The sequence below is a fragment of the Ceratotherium simum genome, chromosome 17, assembly GCF_057802395.1.
Source record: "Ceratotherium simum simum isolate JZ-2026a chromosome 17, ASM5780239v1, whole genome shotgun sequence".
Classification (NCBI taxonomy): Eukaryota; Metazoa; Chordata; class Mammalia; order Perissodactyla; family Rhinocerotidae; genus Ceratotherium; species Ceratotherium simum.
The window spans coordinates 7,308,075-7,325,770 of record NC_141916.1 but is presented as its reverse complement, the minus strand read 5'-3'; the positions used below and the strand labels follow the sequence as shown (position 1 = coordinate 7,325,770).

Below are 17,696 nucleotides of genomic sequence, written 5' to 3'. Positions count from 1 at the left end.
CGAGGTACTTTATTTTCCCTGAGACTCCATCCACTCACTGCACACCACTCTCTGTCTTTATATAGAGTTATCTTCCCTACAGAAGTGTGTGTGTGTGTGTATACATATTTTAACACCAGAAAATACCAAGTCTTTATATGCTTGAGGAGGGAGAAAATAAGTTGATATATTCATAATTGGCGAGAAGGGGATTTGGGTTTCCGTCCCAAGCATTGAGTGTCTGTGCAATAATGAAGTGCCCCAGCAGCAGAGACAGGTTCTTATCATTAACCCGAAACTGCGAGAAACAGCAGAGCTCCAAGATGGATGGAGTGGGCAACTGCTCCAAGAGCCAGTTCTCACCTTCCGTGGTGTTTAGACCAAAGCAGCCTCGTACTGGAATGGCTGGAGAAGGAATATTTGACCTCAGTATGATAGTCAAGGCTGGCAGAAGATTCTTTGTTTCACACATGTGACACAGAAAGAAAATCCAGTCTGTGCTTCAATGGTCTATTTGGGACATGGTTGTCCAGATGCCACTGCACACACAGCGAAGACAGGCCAGGCCAAGGCAAGAGAGCAAATGAAGCCCATGTCTGGAGTTTTGCTCATAAGGAGGTTAAAAAACAAACAAGCAAACAAACATGGCGCCCAAATACTTGCTGTACCACCCTGGGCAAGCAGCGCCATCTTTTTTGGTCTTGGTTTCCTCAGCCGTAAAACGTAGATAACAACACAGGATGCTTTACACAAGGATGCTCAGCACAGAGCCCAGCACTTAGTAATGACTCTATTAGTGGTAGCTATTACTAATATTTACCAGATAATTAATACTTGGCAGACCAGTTCCCCTTTCTGCAAGATGGGGACAGCATAGCCTCTTCACCACCTCAGAGAGGTACTAGGAAGACTAAGTAAGAGATAGGTTAGGTTCTGCTAGGTTTGCTGCTAAAAGCAAGATGCTTTTCTAAAGTACTGTCTCCTGAGTGCAGGAAGAAAATGACTTCATGGAATGGCCTTCCAGTCCTGGATATATCTGGGCGACTTGGAAGTGAATCTGAAATCAAACTGATGGACGCTCTTGATACACAAAAGAGTGCAACTCAATTTGAAAAGAGTTCAACCCCAGAGCTCAAGTGGGTTCATCCTTATTTTCCAGGTTGTTATTTGGATAAGTTGTTCCTTCCCCAGAGGCAGAGGACAGGGAACTTTGGGCACCAGAGGTGCCTGGGCTCGGGGTTAGCACTGCTTCTGCACAGCCCTGGGGGGCAAGTGAATGAGCCACTCTGGACCTCAGGATCCTCACCAATCAGAGAGAGCAGAAACAGAGGCTCACTCACGGGCTTGTTGTGAGGTGAAGATGGGCTAACGAATGTGAAGAGCCTGGGAGGTATTAGCGCAGTGCCCGGCGTGTGCTGTAAGCTCCGTAAAAGCTTGTTGCCGCTGCTGCTGCTGCTGTCAGGCGAGCCCAAAGGTACACTAGGAATCGAATTTTCAAAAAAAGAACTGTACTATTTCCTTCTTCCAAACCTACCAAATTAACACCAAGCAGAGATAGCTACTTTGATGTTTTTATACTCACATGAGCTATTTAAATCACTGTGGTATACAAGTCACTTGGGGAACAAACAGAGCTATTATTAGAATCCACTCAGCTGGGGGATTGGATGAGTGTGTAGACTAGCGGGTCTCAGCCTTGGCTGCATATTGAATCACTTGAGAGGGCTAAGAAATCCTGATGCCCAGGAGCAATTAAATCAGAACTTCTGGGGATGGGACCGAGGTATGAGTATTTTATAAAGCTTTCCAGGTGATTCCAACGTGCAGCCAAGGTTGAGAACCACCACTACAGACCAAGTGTCATTAGCTAACATTCAAAATCAGTTGAGCAACAAGCCTCCTGTAGACTTGACCCTGAAGATGGCAGACTCAGTGGCTCGAGAAAAAGGGGGAGATGGCCTGAGAAAAGCTCTGCAATGGGCATATGCAGGGCTTGGGGACCGTGGAGAGGGAAGCATGGAGAGTGAGAAGATGGGGTCAGATAGAGAGGAGGACACAGTGCGGAGGAGACCAGGAGAGAAGCTGGGGCCTGGAGACCCAGGCACAAGAGTCTGGAATTAAATGGGAGGCAGAGGGCAGCAGCTCTAGAATTAATGACTGGAAATTACCTAGAGCTCAGTCAAGAGCACTCAACAGGCTTGAAAGGGCAGTGAGAAAACTTCTCTGACTCCACCACAAGCCCAGGTAACCGAATTCTCTCAGGGCAGAGAATTCCAGGAGCACAAAGTCTGTGTCACCACAACTCTGGAAGACAGACACTCCTCTTGAAGTTGTCGCCCACAGGATCAAGTCAACGGCAATCCTAACATTGTATTTTAGCTTCTGTTTCTTCATCTTTGATAACAACGAAAATATTAAAAATAGAAAAGACAACTCTGGAAAAGGAAGGTTTATTCCGCCATCATTGGTTTTCAGTCAAATCTGAGCCCGCTCCCCTCCGCTACCAACAAATGACAAGGGTGAATAACTACAAATAAAGGAGAGCAAGTCTAGCACACTCTCCCCACAATCTTCTGGGTCCTAAGCACACAGTTCATCAAATAAAGGTGGGTAGACTTCCCTCCTCAGTTAAAGTCTTGAAGAATAAGAATAAAATACTCAAGAGTTAAAACTGGTAACTTGATTACCGTCTGAATAAATTAATGCTGGCTAACGACGACAGCGGCTATGACTTACTGAACACCTTCAGGTGCCAGACCCCAGGCTTGGTGTTGCTCCCATTCTCTAAGATCTCTCACAGACCCCGCAAGGTCCCTCTGACACACGCGGGGACTGAGGCTCAGAGAGGTTGAGTTACTTTCTCAAGATCACATACCACATTAAGTGGCCTAAAGCTAGACTCAGACTTTCCCAGAAAACATACCAAAGAAATGTGACACCAGGGCTCAGCTCAGGACTTCTCATCCTAGCTGAAGAATCTGAGATGAGACCATTATTGTCTTCCTCTCAGTGGGTGAAAAGCAGGCATTTGATGAAGAAAAGGGGGCTTAAGGCAAAAGAGGAAGGGCAATTTTCTGTGTGAGGCGCAAGAATAAAAGGTGACCATGTGGGGACACCACCAGCTGCTGTCCTACCACACAGTCTCCCAGGAGGAACAGAGGGAAGCAGGGCAAGCAAGTCTGTCTTCTAGACCTGCCACTGCTCCCCAGGCCAGTTCACCTGGGGCCACAGAGCCCAACAGAGCCCCCTCCCACAGACAGCAGGCCTCCCTCGAATCTATTCACAGTTTAAGGGGGCCACTCCAGTCTCTGCCCGCTCGGAAGGCCTGTCTGTGGTTCATATTACATTGTGGACCACCTCTAGACTGTAGGCTTGAATCTACACTTCCAAGTCGTTCCTGGATTCCATTCTTCTCAGCTAGGGAGGCGAGAGGATGAGGAGAGAGAGAGGTTGGAAGCTTGAGAGCTCCAAGAGATGGAGGGACTTGACCTAAGATGAATAGAAAATGTCTGTTCCTTCACATCAGATCCTATGATTTCTGAAATCCTGCTTAAATTAAAAAATAACTCCAAAAACTGATTACTTATTAGTTTTATAATAATATAACTGACCAGAGGTCATATTCAAATAATTATTTGTTGCAAGAAAGCAAAATTGAAAGGCTTGGGAAAGATTTTTAGAACAACTCTTATTTGGGGTTAATTCCTTTATGAATAATTTATGAGGTCAATTGACAAAAGGATGAGAAAAAAATGTAAGGCTTAAAAAGGACCTAAATTAAAGGGCTTTCCCTAACTTGAGGCAGTATCCTCAGAAGTTCCCACTAAACACTTTTTTTTTTTGAAGTAATAGTTTCCCTTGCAATGTTGATTCTGCAAAGCTGGCAAGACAAGGCACCACTGGCCTGGACCTACTGGAAGGAACAGCTCAGCCCTGGGAGAGACTGAAAGGCCACTAAGTCGGCAGTACCCCAAATGCAGGAATCCCTCCCACAACACCCCTCATACTGGTCCCTGGCCTCTGGCATCAACGGACTGCTGTAGATAGCCACTGTCCTAGGAGCTTTACAGAGCTCGGTGTCAGCCCATTCCATTGGAGAACTGCCCTGGAAAATTCTTTCTTAAATTGACCCAGTCAGTCACTGGTGTTTTTGGTCTCTGCTCTGGAAAAACAGGAAACAAATCTAGTCTCCTTCTCAAGGGCTCTGCAAATAGTTGAAGAAAGCTATCCTCAAGTTCCCTCTTTCCAGTTCCTTCAACTGTTCTTCCCAGGACCTGGGGCACCATCCCTAACCATTCAAGTCACCATCCATTCAACCAATAGTTATTAACTGAGCATCACACACTGTGGTAGGGGCCCTCTGGGGGCTTTCTAGATTGTCAGCATCCTCCAAGAATGGCACTCAGAACCGAAAACACTTAAGATGTGATCCACTTAAGAATGAAATTATTACATCTTTGATTTAGAACTTGCTCTTTTTCAAATTACTGCAGCTTATTTGCATATGTGCATGCACATGTGTGTCTGTGTTTGTGTGGTTTAGGGTCATATATTGAAATCATGAGTGAAAACAAACAAACAAACCCAACCGAAAAAAAAACCCAGTCAGTCCAGGAGAAAAAAAGACCCAAGAAGGTTTCTTGACTCGTTGTCTCCTCTGGTTTACACTTACACAATGGATGTTCCACTTGAATGGAAGACTCCATTGCCCTGATTAATTTTATCTTGCTAGTTTCAGTCTATTTTTCCCACCCACTGAGAGCCTTCTGAATTCATATCCTTTCATCCAAAATATCAGCTCTCCTTCTATGCTATGTCATGTTAAATTTGATAAGCAGCTCTGCTGTCTTCACCGAGGTCATTGAAAAAAAAAATGCTAAGCAGAACCACGCCATTAGAGACCTTCCTCCAGGCCAAGCTAACCAGACAATGGTAGATGAACATTTCTCGAACGCATGTGGATGAAAATGTGTGCACTTTGAAAAACTGTTTTCAGTATTATAATTCTGTATCATGAAAAAGAAAAGTCTATCAATTTCCTTTTTTCCTTTTTAATACAAACAACAGATGGTAAAATAAAGCTTGGCAGAGACTTATCTAGTAGAAAGGCACAGAAGATAGACTCTAACAGTAGAGAGTAGACAATGAGATATTAATGTTTTTAGTTAGGGGGCCACTTAGGATTAAAAAAGACTGAAAAACCTAGTCCAGATAGACACTGTCCTCATGACTTTACACTCTTTGGGTATAGCTCTCAGGCCATCTATGAAGCAACTTAACTGAACCATTATCCATGCAATGTTTCTCCATCTTGTACTATCAAATTTCTTACAAAGTCAAAATACATCCATGTACATTATTGCCCTGATCAACTGGCCTAGAAACCCTATCAAAAAGGGGGAGAAACTGAAACTCTCACTGCCACTCAATCAGCCGCTCTATCTGCTCACATACCCCACTCCCTCACCTTTCAGACATTCTCCCGCCTCCCCTAATGACTTCAGCCTAGATTCACAGATTGTTTTTCCTCTCTTTCCCCTGTTATTATTCTCAGCAATTTTATATGTTTTATATGCTTATATGTTTACATGTGCTTCCGGAATCCTAACTTGATGACTCCTAACCTACTTCCTGATGACCTTCTTCACTGCCCCCCATCAGCACCCTGGTCATGCGGGCAGCACCAAGAACATCCTCTCCTCCGGGATTCACACTGTGAACCATCTCCCCTCTCACTCCCTTGCTGAGGCTCTCAGCCCAGTTCCCCTCCTTGGTCCCCCAATTCTAACCACCTTCTGTCTATACTTGTTTCTGATCCAGCTTCCACTTGTGGCAAATCTTTTGCAAACTTTTCTAGCTAGAAGCCTAGAATTCCTTACCCTCTTGATCTTCTAGTAAGAGGGAAACACAATAGGAATTGAGTATCTTGTCTGTTGACATGACACCAAATACTGTCATCTCTACCTTCCAAACAGACTCGCAATCGAAACAGTTTCAACACCTTCACTGTGATCACCCCAGTCCTGGCACCATCTTCCCTTGCCAACATCATTACAAACGCCTCACCAGGCCTCCCTGAGATACTCTAGGTAGGAGCAGATGGGGCCAGGACCGGGGTGATGGTGGTGAAGGTGTTGAAAACTGTTCAGTTTTGTCCTTTATCTCTATTCTCAGAGCAACCAGAGTAATTACTTTAAAATGTCAGATCACGTCATTACCCTACTCAAATCCTCCAATGGCTTTCCCATCATGTGCTAAATAAAAGCCAAGAAATGAAATGACCTTCTTTAAAGTCGCTCCCCTCCCCTATATTTCCTCTTCCCTTTCTCTGCTTTATTTTTCTCCCTGTCGTCTACCACCAACTAACATTTAAAGTATTTTTACCTCCTTATGATGTTCATTTTCTCTTCTGCTCCCCTTACACCCCCTCGCCTCCCCAGAGTTCTATGAGGACAGAGATTTTTGTTTTGCTACCTCCAGCGTTCCTGGTCCCTAATAGTGCCCAATGCATAATGGGTGCCTACAAATATTCGATTAGGGGAGCAAATCAATGACTACCACTAACCCCGGGCAGGGCTTTATTCTGCCCTTATATATTTTCTTGTTCTCCACATACTTATGAAGCAAGGCCAAGAGCCCTCATGTTCTTTGCTTTGTAAGTCTCCACTGAGCTGGCTGCAGCGGATGCCCACTCCCAGGCACACTCTTTCTTGCCTCTGGTCTTGGCTGGCTCATGCTGCTCTCTGCAGTCTTGTAGACACGGTCTCTGAACGTGTGAACTCGAGAGGTCCCCGTGCAGCCACACTGACATCCTTTCACCCTTCTGATGAGCAGCAATTATAGGACTCCTCCAGGATGAACGCATCTCGTCTCCGTGTCAGTTGTGTAATTTTTATCAGAAAAAGCTTTGCTTGTACTTTCAAGGCTGTGAGGCCTCCTAGCAAATCTTTCACACCCAATTTTCTCTCTTTTAATTCAAAATCATCACTCTTTGGCTTAAAATTCTCCATTGGCTTTCTTTCCATTGTCTTAAAATATAACCCAACGATGAGGCCCTCTATGATCTGATCTTTGCACACTGCTCTGATGTCTTTGATCACCCCACTGTGCTCTCGTAACACTGGCTTCCTTGCAGTTTCTTTAACCTGCCATGAGGGCTTGTTGTTCCCTCTTCCCCAGGCCATTCTTCCCCTAGATCCTCCCACCGCCGGCCCCTGTGCACCCCTCAGAGAGTTCCTCTGACCGCCCATTGGAAAGTCGGGTGCTCCCTGCTCCTGCTGCAGCTCCTCACGCCCTTACCCAGCACATTCTGAAACCACCTTATTCATTAGTTTGCTTTCTTGTTTATATTCTGCCTTCTCTTCTGGAACATCAGCTCCATGAAGGCAGGACTTTGTCTTATTCGCTCCTATATCCTCCTATCTACAACTGTGCAGGCACACTGTAGATGTAAGGTAGATCCTACCTAAACGGGTGAATAAATGACTGAAGGCTGGCGCTTCCTCCTTAGCATGCGAGCTTCCCTCTCAAGATAGACAGAAGTCATGGCTTCTGCACTCACCGCTCCTCATGGTAAGTTTTCCTATGGCTGAAACTGAGGGCTGAGTCCCATCAGTGTCACCTCGGACTTTTGTTTACCTCTTTATATTAAAATTTTAGGTTCCCTTTTATTACCAAGACATATTAGTAGATAGTTATGTCATAAAACTAGCATTCATGATCCTCTTGCCTATTACTTTCTCCCGCTAATTCCTAAGTACCACCTCCAGAATGGTAGTTTCTTGTTGCAATTATTCTCTAGGGTTTATAGTGTTACTTAGACAATTTTCTTCTTCCATATTAAAGTCTACTTGCTAAGACAAATCTCTCACTTAAGAAAGTTCTTCCTAGTCTTTGCTGGATTCCTTCATTCCCAGCCCGAGCCCCTACTCTGACGTCTGAACCCACAGGCCAGGAACCCAAAGTTCACACTTGGGCATCAGCCACACAGATCACTTCCCACGATCTCTCTTTGCTCCTGTCATGACCTTTAATTAGAAGGAGGGACAGAAATACCACTGGCTTTCCTAAGTCTTAATTTCCTTAGCATACTTCAAAGTCATTTAAGAAGAACGTGACCCTTTCGGGAGTGGGTAATGGACCCTCTTCCTTCGGGGACTACCGAATCTCGACAGTCCACTGGTGCGACTCCAGTGACATGCACCAGTGAGGCACATTCTTCCACTCACTAACCTCTCGAAATGGCCTTGGACGCCTCTCCTCCTCTGGGACTCTTTCTTCCTGAATTCTCTCTTCCCTCCTGGCAGAGCCCACTGTGATACATTAAAGAACACCAGGCTTGGAGTCAGAGGTCTTGAAGTCACATCTCAGTCCTCACATGAACTAGTGTGTGAACTCGGGAAAGTCCCTCAACCTCCCTGAATTTGCTGCCTCAGCTGCATTCTTCATGGAAGGTTGCAAGGATTCAATGCAAACACATCTGGGAAAGTCCTTTGTGAAGGATAAGGTGCTATTTAACTATAAGTTGGGCTATGAAGGTCCCAGGAGCCTCTTTCTTCGCTGTAGATGGAGAGCACAGATGACTGATGACCAGAGGCAGGAAGACAGCACATCCCCACAGGAAAACCACTTCTTGCTGAGCTCCCAGCAAGACACCCCAATTCATACTTTTTCTGCTGTTGCTAATGATGTCACAGCACGAAGGACAGCACCTGTGCAACCTTATCCAGAAAAGTCCATGGTTCTAACCTAAAGTGGAGACTCAGAGACTCAGAAGGATATCTCAGAGCTAATAATCTAAAGGGGATGCTTTTCAGTTGGTCTAAAATAGTCATAAAAGGAGAATTTTCCTCCCTCAACTAGAAGCTAAGCGCCCCTCTAGGAGGGAGGTAAAAGCCACAGGAAGTCTCATTTTACTCATAGCAGAAACCAAGCCCTCGGCAGACAGAGGCACATTTCACAGGGGCTGAGCAGGATTGGATGGAGGATGGTGGGCAGAAGCATCTAGCTCTTTGGTCCCCACTTCTGCCTTCCTACACCCAAATCTCAATAGAGGGTGGAACCCCAGGGGCCCAGAATGAACCACCACCCAGGCCTGGCTAGGCAGGAACAGACACACGCCTGGAGCCCAAATGTCACTTGTGGCTTTCAAGAGCTTGGCATGACCCCCGTTAAGCAATTCATGGAATCCACAGAGGCTCTCCCCGACTCGCCTCTCCACACCCCTCACCCCAGCCCTTCCTGGAAAAAGCAACGTGGGCTTGGCAGTCACCTCGTGCTTCCTTTTCCTGCCAGCCGTCTATATCCCCAAAGGAACCAAACCCAAAGCCTGACCCCCGAGCTCAGTAAACAGGGGCTGCATCCTGCCCCTCGAGGTGGCCCTGGAGAGGCAGGCCACTCTCCCTCCTCGCTGCTCGAATATCTGCGGGTGCATCTGCTTCCTTGAAGACAACGCAAGATAATTTCCGTATTTTATTAGGTCTTACTCTTATTTTTTAAATATTTTCTTTAAAGAAGGAGTCTTTTCTGGTTTCAAAGATTCACAGTTAAGCAATTCCCAGAAATTTATTAAATTTGTCTTCAGATACAATCATAATATGCTGGAAAAATGTCACTAAACTGTCTGGGAGGGTGAATCTGAGCCAAGCTTAATGAGGTCAGGCTCAAGTCAGAGTTGTGGGATAAGAACGAGAGGCAGCCCTGGGGCCCAGGGTGAGTTGGAAGGGGCTGAGAAACATCCCATATCCAGCAGGTAAGCTGAGGGGTTAGAAGTCTCCTTTACCACGTTTCTGGGCAGAGCCAACAACCCTGCCACAGGCCCGCCATTGTATGGCAGGCGTCAGTTTTCTGTAAATCTAGGTTTTGGGGATGGGTCATATTTTGTCACACTGGGTCCCTGGATTTGTGCTAGGAGTTGTTGTCAATGGGTATCTTGATTACACGATTCCTGGGACAGTTTCCCTGTGAGGCCAAGGCTCGACAGTCAGATGCTGCCATGTGTTCTCCTTTTGGTCCTTGGAGTGCCATTGCATTAGTTGAAGCCCGTAGGCCCTAAGCTACACACAAGCAGGTGCATCTGTGCTCATCCAGGGCCACAGTCTGGATTCAGGCACAGTGTGCTTGAATTGTGAGAGTGTGATTAACATTTAGGGACGGAATTGAAGAGGGCTTGCTTATGCATGTCCAGTTGGCTGTGATGAGAGCAAAAAAGGAAAGGGGGAACTTTCCAGCCATCTCTCCAGGAAAACATTTTCCATGATGGGGCCCGAGCTCTGTTCTTTGACATAAGGGCAGTTGCCCTTGAGGAAATGCCCTGATTAGTAGGGCCGACTGACCCACATGCTGCCTCTCTCCTTTCTCCCGTCAGCGTGCCCAAACCAGATCCTGCTTGGAGCTCTGTGAGCAGTAACCATTCTTTTGGGCTAAAGACTCCTCTTCCTACCACCGGGCCTCTGGGCGATAGCAAGAGGGAAGGGAGCTTGCTTTCATCTCTGGTCCATGTTCTCTGGGAGAGTCTCCTGGGATAGAGCAGAGGTTTCACACTGTGTGACCCACTGTAAGAAACTGTCAATCTTGTTAACCCAGTGTACAGACAAACACACCTCAAAAAACAAGATTTACCCTTACCACGTGATATACACTTGATATTTTTTTCTCCCTGTGCTACTTAATTTGTTTAAAATGCTCATCTCCATATACTTAATTGATTTCACAAGTCACTGATGGGTCCCTACCCACAGTTGAAAATCTGGGTAGAGGAAAAGACCCCGTCCCTAGTAGCCCCCAATCAGAGGCGCAGGCTTTGCCCAGATGAGAGCAATGGGTCCTACTGGATTCATTCCTGACCGTTTACTGAGCACTCAGGGGTGACAGGCACAAGCACAGGTGCTGGGAATGTGGAGGTAAATAAAGTAAATAAAGTGAAGGTCATCTCTTGACTCACAGGCCCAAGGTTAGCAGTAGAAAAGGACTGAATGCTTTGAATGAGTCTTCTGAAAATATAATCAATCACGTGTGTATGTAAAACAGAACCGGTAATATTTCAGGATAAACATCCTGGGTGACTTTTCGGAAAATTTCAGATTTGGAAATCATTTCTGATTCAGTATCCACTGGGTGTGCATTAGCACTTGGCTAGGAGAGCTTCATATTCTAATCAGTAACATTTAGATATCCTATAGTATGAATCAGAGATCCTTATTTTACGAGCACACAAATATGGAATAATTTCTGTTTTCTCAGGGACCATTCTTCTGAAACAAACATGAATTTCATTGACATTGGCCTTTATATTGTATGAGACCAAGTCAATGTACACAAATCAGGAGATAAGCAAAACCGACCCCACAGCCACGAATGGTGCGGAGAAAATAGCACATAGATTGTTCACTACAAAGACGGTTTTACTGCAGAGGCCAGTCCCTCCACCCTGGTCTCTAGCCCTGCCTCACAAAGCTTCTCTCACTTTGGTCAGGTGGATGTTTGTGCCCCAGAGCGCCACGTCCTGCAGTGTCCCCCAGGGGGAAGCCATTCCCACGCTGGGACTCTACTCTAACTTACGCTATATCGTTTCAATATTCCATTCAAGCACCCTTGAACTGGTAACATCACACAGGGCAGAGCTGAAGTATCTCAAAGTAAGCAACAACGCTTTTTCAAGTCTTCTGTTTTATCTTAAAAAGCCACGAGAATTTTGCAGAAGCATACACATAATCGATATTTACTTCAACACACAAAAATATCCTCCCTCTCCACCCCCAAACCTTCAGGTGAAATAGATGTTTATCCCATACTCTTCTGGAATCTTCTGCTAACCCTCACATTACTTGAGCCCCAGGGTAAGAAGTACAGGCCTGGGTGATGGTTGCCAGTCTTTACCAATGGGAGGACCATAGAACTTGCTTCCTCCATCACGGTGGCCCTACTGTTGTAGACGATGGACTGCAAAGGCTGCAACCGTCCAATTTTCTGCTGTCTCCTCACTCCTAGCACCTACAGAAGTCTAATAATCCCAACATTTATTGTCCACTCACTTTGATCTAGGCACTGTTCTAAGCACTTATATATATATATTTTTAATAATTTTATTTATTTTTCCCCCAAAGCCCCAGTAGATAGTTGTATGTCATAGCTGCACATCCTTCTAGTTGCTGTATGTGGGACACAGCCTCAGCATGGCCAGAGAAGCGGTGCGTCGGTGCGCGCCCAGGATCCGAACCCCGGCCGCCAGCAGCGGAGCGCATGCACTTAACCGCTAAGCCAAGGGGCCGGCCCAGCACTTATATTTTTAAAACATTATAATTCTTACAACAAGCTTGTAAGACAGATATGAACATTAACCCCATTACACAAATAAAGAAAATAGAGGTCACACAACTAGGAAATGGTAGAGGTCATGAGGTCAAGCTCATGTCCAGGTTGCCCCAAAGTGCATTGTGCTCTTAACCGTGGTTCTCTGCGCCTCCTGGAGGAGCTACGAATGTGTGTAAACATCATAAAATGGCATAATATGAACAGAATGTTTAACTACTCACCCTCTTCCTCAGAGCAAATCATAAACATTTTTTAAAAGTCTACCCTCCCTCCTCCAGGTTTTTACAGCAGTCAGTAGCACAGAAGTTTAAACACACATCTTCTCAGGCTTTTTCTTCTCTTGACAATATGGTGGATGTACAGATCACTGTAGAATTAGTTTAACCTGAGGTTGGCTTCCAAATTGTTCGGTTGCTAATACATTGAGACTCTAAGTCTTCAAATTGAGGTGGCTAGCTCTTCATGGGTGATCCAAGGCCACCGGAAGGATTAGGCAAAGTTGGGGAGGGAGTATCATTTACTCAGGATGAACAGGAACAAGGAACCAGCAAGTCAGATGCCCTGTGAGCACGGTTTCCTGACCCACCCCATGGATTTACACCATGCCCGGGGCTGGGACTGTCCAGGTTATGGACACACGTATCAACAAGGAAAAAGGGAGGCTCAGCTGGATTCTGACCCACTGTGGCACCTAATGGTTTATCACCCCTTATCCTCCAAAGCCAGTCCAGCCCATGGCCCCTCCTGAACACAGTCCTTGGCCTACCCAGGGGGAAAAGAGGTTCCCGAGCAACAGCGGGAGGAGAACCAGGGGTCACAACCCTGCCACAGAGCCCAGGCTGCCTAGTGCTCTTCAATCAATCATTCCTGCAAGCTCTTGCCACATCCATGATAAGAGTGTCCAGGGCGGTCCAAGGTCAATGTTTAAGGATATACAGGAATCATCTGGGAGGCTTTAAAAAAAATACAGATCCCAGGACCTCAGGGATTCTGGAATGTTCTTAATAATCAGTCCAGATGAAAAAGCTTCACTGTGTATAAACATTTCTCTACCAGTTTTGGTAGAGGGTTGTAATCACCATCAGTGGGCCTGTCCTGTACTCGACTGTAAGCACCACGAGGGCAGGGACTGGCTTATCTGCTTTGTGTCTCCAATGTCCAACACAATACTCGGTTCACCGAATGATGTGGTTAAAGCCAATTACCCCCCAGGGATGAAGCCCCGCACTCTGTCCTTTAAGCCACTGAGCACGATGCATAGCATTCCATTTCCCTGGAGACTGACACGGCTGATTTAATCCACTTGGAACCTGAACCTAGAACTTGGCAGAGTATTATTGCCTTTTCCAGAGCAACAGGATGAAGAACCAAAAGTGAATGTGTTACCAGCATTTCCAGTTCTTACAGAAAGATCTGTACTCAGTTCTTCAGCAAGGAAGAGACACAAAATTTTACTCTTGCTCTGAATAAGTCTTTGGTTGACTTGTCTGAAGGTAAGAGGAAGAAGACGGCAGGATGAGATCTTTCAGCGTTTGGAGTGGTGGTTCTCCAGCTCCCGTATGTGGATTCCCGGGGTGAGCCCAGAACCCGGGGGTTTTAATACAGCCCCCGGCGATTCTGGCAAATATGCTCCCGGGCCACGGTGGGTCAGCACCTTCACAGCCTTTTTCAGCTTGATACCAGCAATGCTGGTTTTTCCTACTCTGAAACCTGGTGGGCAGAGAAGGGGCGGCAGGGAAAAGGAAAAACTTTATCAAGCTCTGGTAAGAGTGCAATTTTGTTACTGGAGGAGTGTAGGTTGGACATAGGAGAATGTTTCCTTGGCAGAGTTGTAAAGTACCTGGAAATGTGTTGGAGTGTTGTAGCACTCACATCTCTGGAATTTCCTTAAAAACAGGCTCTTATAAATAGGCTGAGGATTTGACCATATGTCCTTCTGAATATACTGTCAGCCCTACATTTGTAGCCTGCTATGTGTCATTTTCGTACTTTACAGAGGTGTAGAGCTCTTATGGGTGGGAGAATAAAATTATGTTAGTTATTGCCAACCTTAGCGTGGCATTCAAATTTCCACCTGCGTTAACTCCAATCTACCTGGCTTCATGGTTTACTTCACGCCCTCTCACTTCCCTCTACGTGTCACTTAACGTTAGGCTACCACCAGGACGGTTATCTATTGGATACACACCAGCATAAGTGCGTACGGAGGGTTAAACATTGAAATGCTTCCGTATTAGTGGCAAATAGTAACAGTCCCAAGCCCCAGAACACCCCCATCTGCTGCTCTGGACCCTCCCCTGGAACCTCCATGATGTAGAAACAAAGAGTTAATGCCTGGCCCAGTAGGGGGCCCTTCTAGAACCCTGCTGGGCTGCAGCCTACTCCTCCATACTGATTCTTAAAATATTTTGAATATTCTCAAATATTCCCACATTCCCAAAACATACATCCTATTTTCATGCCTCTGGGCTTCCGCTTGTGCTGCGCCCTCTGCTCAGAATGTCCTTCCCCCTGCCCTCAAGCCTCTTGAAACTCCTCTCATATTTCAGACCGTTGGTTCAAACACAGTCTTCTCTACGAAGTCTTCCCCAATCCCGGTTTCCTCTCTTAAAAACAACCACTCCTTCTACGGCAGCCACAAAGCCTTTTCTTTAGACTCCTTTTTATAAGCCCTATAGTCTGTCTGTCTTTAGTTATTTATGCACAAATTCCAACAGATCTACTTTCCTCACTCCTAAGATTTTAAGAATAGATTTATGGGTAAAATGGTATTGTTCAACAAATTTCCAGAAAGCCAGCTGGGCGTCTCTATGGAGCTAACACAGTCCTATCCGACAAGACCCCTCTCACGTGAGGCCATGCTTTGGCCACTGACAGGCTGGGTGTCTCAGCTCCCCGAGTGTGGCTCAGCAGGGCTGCAGTGCTCCTTAAAAGGTCCAGCAGCCAGGACGCAGGAGGGAGACATAAGTCAGCATACGGACTCAAAAAATCCCCCAAATAAACAAAAGCGTCCTTCCCGGCAGTGCCCAGGGACGGAAGGGCTGGCGCGATGGCTTCCTAGTCGTATTGACGGTGTCTCTTCTCAGATAAGAGCCCCTCCTGGCACACGGGGACAGGCCTGCCAGGCAGAGCGGCCGACACACCTTGACCTTTCTTCAGCCTCTTGCTTCTCTAAACTGCCTTCCTTTTCCTTTTTGGTTTCTAGCCTCTCATTACCTTGAGAAACAAGCATCTCAACACATGTTAGGTTGTAAACCTCCTGAGGCAAAGATCAGATCTCACTGACCCTTCCACTCCCCATCATATCTAATGATTATGTGATGAGACCCAGAGAGCACTCACTACATGCCAGGCCTTCTTTGGTGCACTTGACCATGCTAATTCACGATGTCCTGGGTACTGTCATCAGACCCGTTTACAAATGGGGAAACTGAGGCAATGAGGTGACATGATTTGTCCAAGACACACTTGCGGACTGTATGTGTCTGGCTGCACGTCCCTGTTCTTAACTGTTCTCAATGTCTAACACGCAGCAGGTATACAAGAAAGGTTTGCCAAATATAAAACCAGTGTCCCCTGGGATTCCTTGGATAAAGGACACTGGCTACGCTAACAGGGATTCTTGCAAGCACTTGACATCCTAAAACTTCCCCAGATGACTTGGAGCCAAGTCAGCACACATGTATGGTACAACCCCCAACAATGATTGCTGGGGAAGAGCGGCGGATACGCTCTGCTTAGGGATCTATGAATCGGTTCACATAAATGCTGTGACTTTTCAAAAAGTCTGAGGGGGAAAGTAAGGCTTGGAAGTGGCTTGGCCACTTTAGGAATGATAAATTTACTCTTATCATCACAGCAGAGAGGGGTGTGTCTGTGAGTGTGTAGAGGGCGAGTGGACCCTCAACGGGGAGCAGGCTGGTTGGGATCTCTTTCCTTTCTCCTCCCTTGGCCTGACAATGCCTATCTGTCTTGGCATCCAACCATCTGTCAAGACCTCATAGCTTCCACTGGCCTCACGGGCAGAGTGGTGGGGAGGAGGGCGGGGGAGAGCAAGGAGTCATTTATCCCTGTCAGGAGATGTGCTGCACACACACAGCGTGCAGCCTTTCCTCCCCACTGCTCCTGCAGCTAGAGCTGCAGATCTTGAAAAGATGCAGAACATGCACATCGCAAATAACCATTCATCATCTTGGCTCCAGGCGCCCGGGAGGGGCCCCTCCCCACAGGAGGCTGACCCGCTCTGACTTCAGCTCCAGGGCCCCCTGGAACTTGGAACACGGGGACTTTTCTGGAGCCTAATCCCCGTCCCAGCTAATCCCCATCCTGGACAATCTATTGAGGTTTGGGCTTAAAATTCTCTGAAATGACATCAAAGCTCCTCCTTTTTCTACAAAGTCAGATCTCCAGATTGCTGCCAAGGTGGCCCATAATCATTAAATTATGAAAATACATGTGGCTGGGAGGAAATTAATACCAGGTGTAACTAGGGAAAGGCCTGCTTTCTTGTGAAGTTATTATAAAATTAAAATGTGATATTTCTCTGGTGAGGCTAAAAAGCCCCCGGTGAGTTCTATGGCACAACAGTCAGGCCAGGATTTGTACTGAGGTGGGCCTGAGAAATCCTTCTGTGTCCCAACAATTCCAGTCAGAGACATCTGCAGGGAAAGTTCCAAAGATTGGGTTAGAAGTGATTAAACACAAAAAGAGGGACCAGGACAGGGTCTGAATTTTCCAATTACTCTTTAAAACTCAAGAGTCAAGCTGTTAGAAAATGCAGGCTTTCCAAATAAGACTAATAATGCTGAGCTAATTAGACCCACAGGCATGGCCAACAGATAAATTCAGGCCCAAAAGAGGGACACTTTTCCTTTAAAAGCTGCCTGGGGATCAGGGGAAAAGCTAATGAGGAGTGTCAGCTGGGGCTGCTTTATTAGGTGGTCCTCGGGAGGATAAAGCCTGGGGTTTCCGTAACAGGGCTTCTGTGCTTGAGTCAATAAATCAATTTATATTAAATGCGGGTGCAGCTGCGGAGCTGGCTTCATAAAGCATTCTGCAGCATTTCTCAATCAGCCTACCCACTTCCCCGGCAGCCACCTGAATGCGCCATCAGAAGGCACTGAAAAGAGCAGTAAAGAATCACATAGAAGCCGTATCTACGGTATTTGTACAACTCGACCCAGCCGCTCCAGACCCTGCTCGGGGCTGCCTCCAGGGAGTTTCTCTCCAGAAAACGTTGGGGTTGTTGGGAAGAAGCCCACTTCTGTGGCTCTCAGCCCCGAGCTGGCCTCCAGGCTGCAGACGGAGAATAAAGTTCACCCCAAACAGAATAGAATCTTTTTTTTTTTTCTGGTCCTCAGGGTCTTAAATATTCTCCAAGAAGTAAAAGGAAAAGCAAGAGAAAC

The 17,696-nt window shown here is 46.4% G+C and overlaps 1 protein-coding gene across 2 annotated transcripts in view; it reads right to left on the bottom strand.

Annotated features, from left to right (window-relative positions):
• Window positions 1–17,696, bottom strand: part of PPM1H (protein phosphatase, Mg2+/Mn2+ dependent 1H) — a 247,660-nt gene that overhangs the window by 46,836 nt on the left and 183,128 nt on the right. The window lies entirely within an intron of this gene.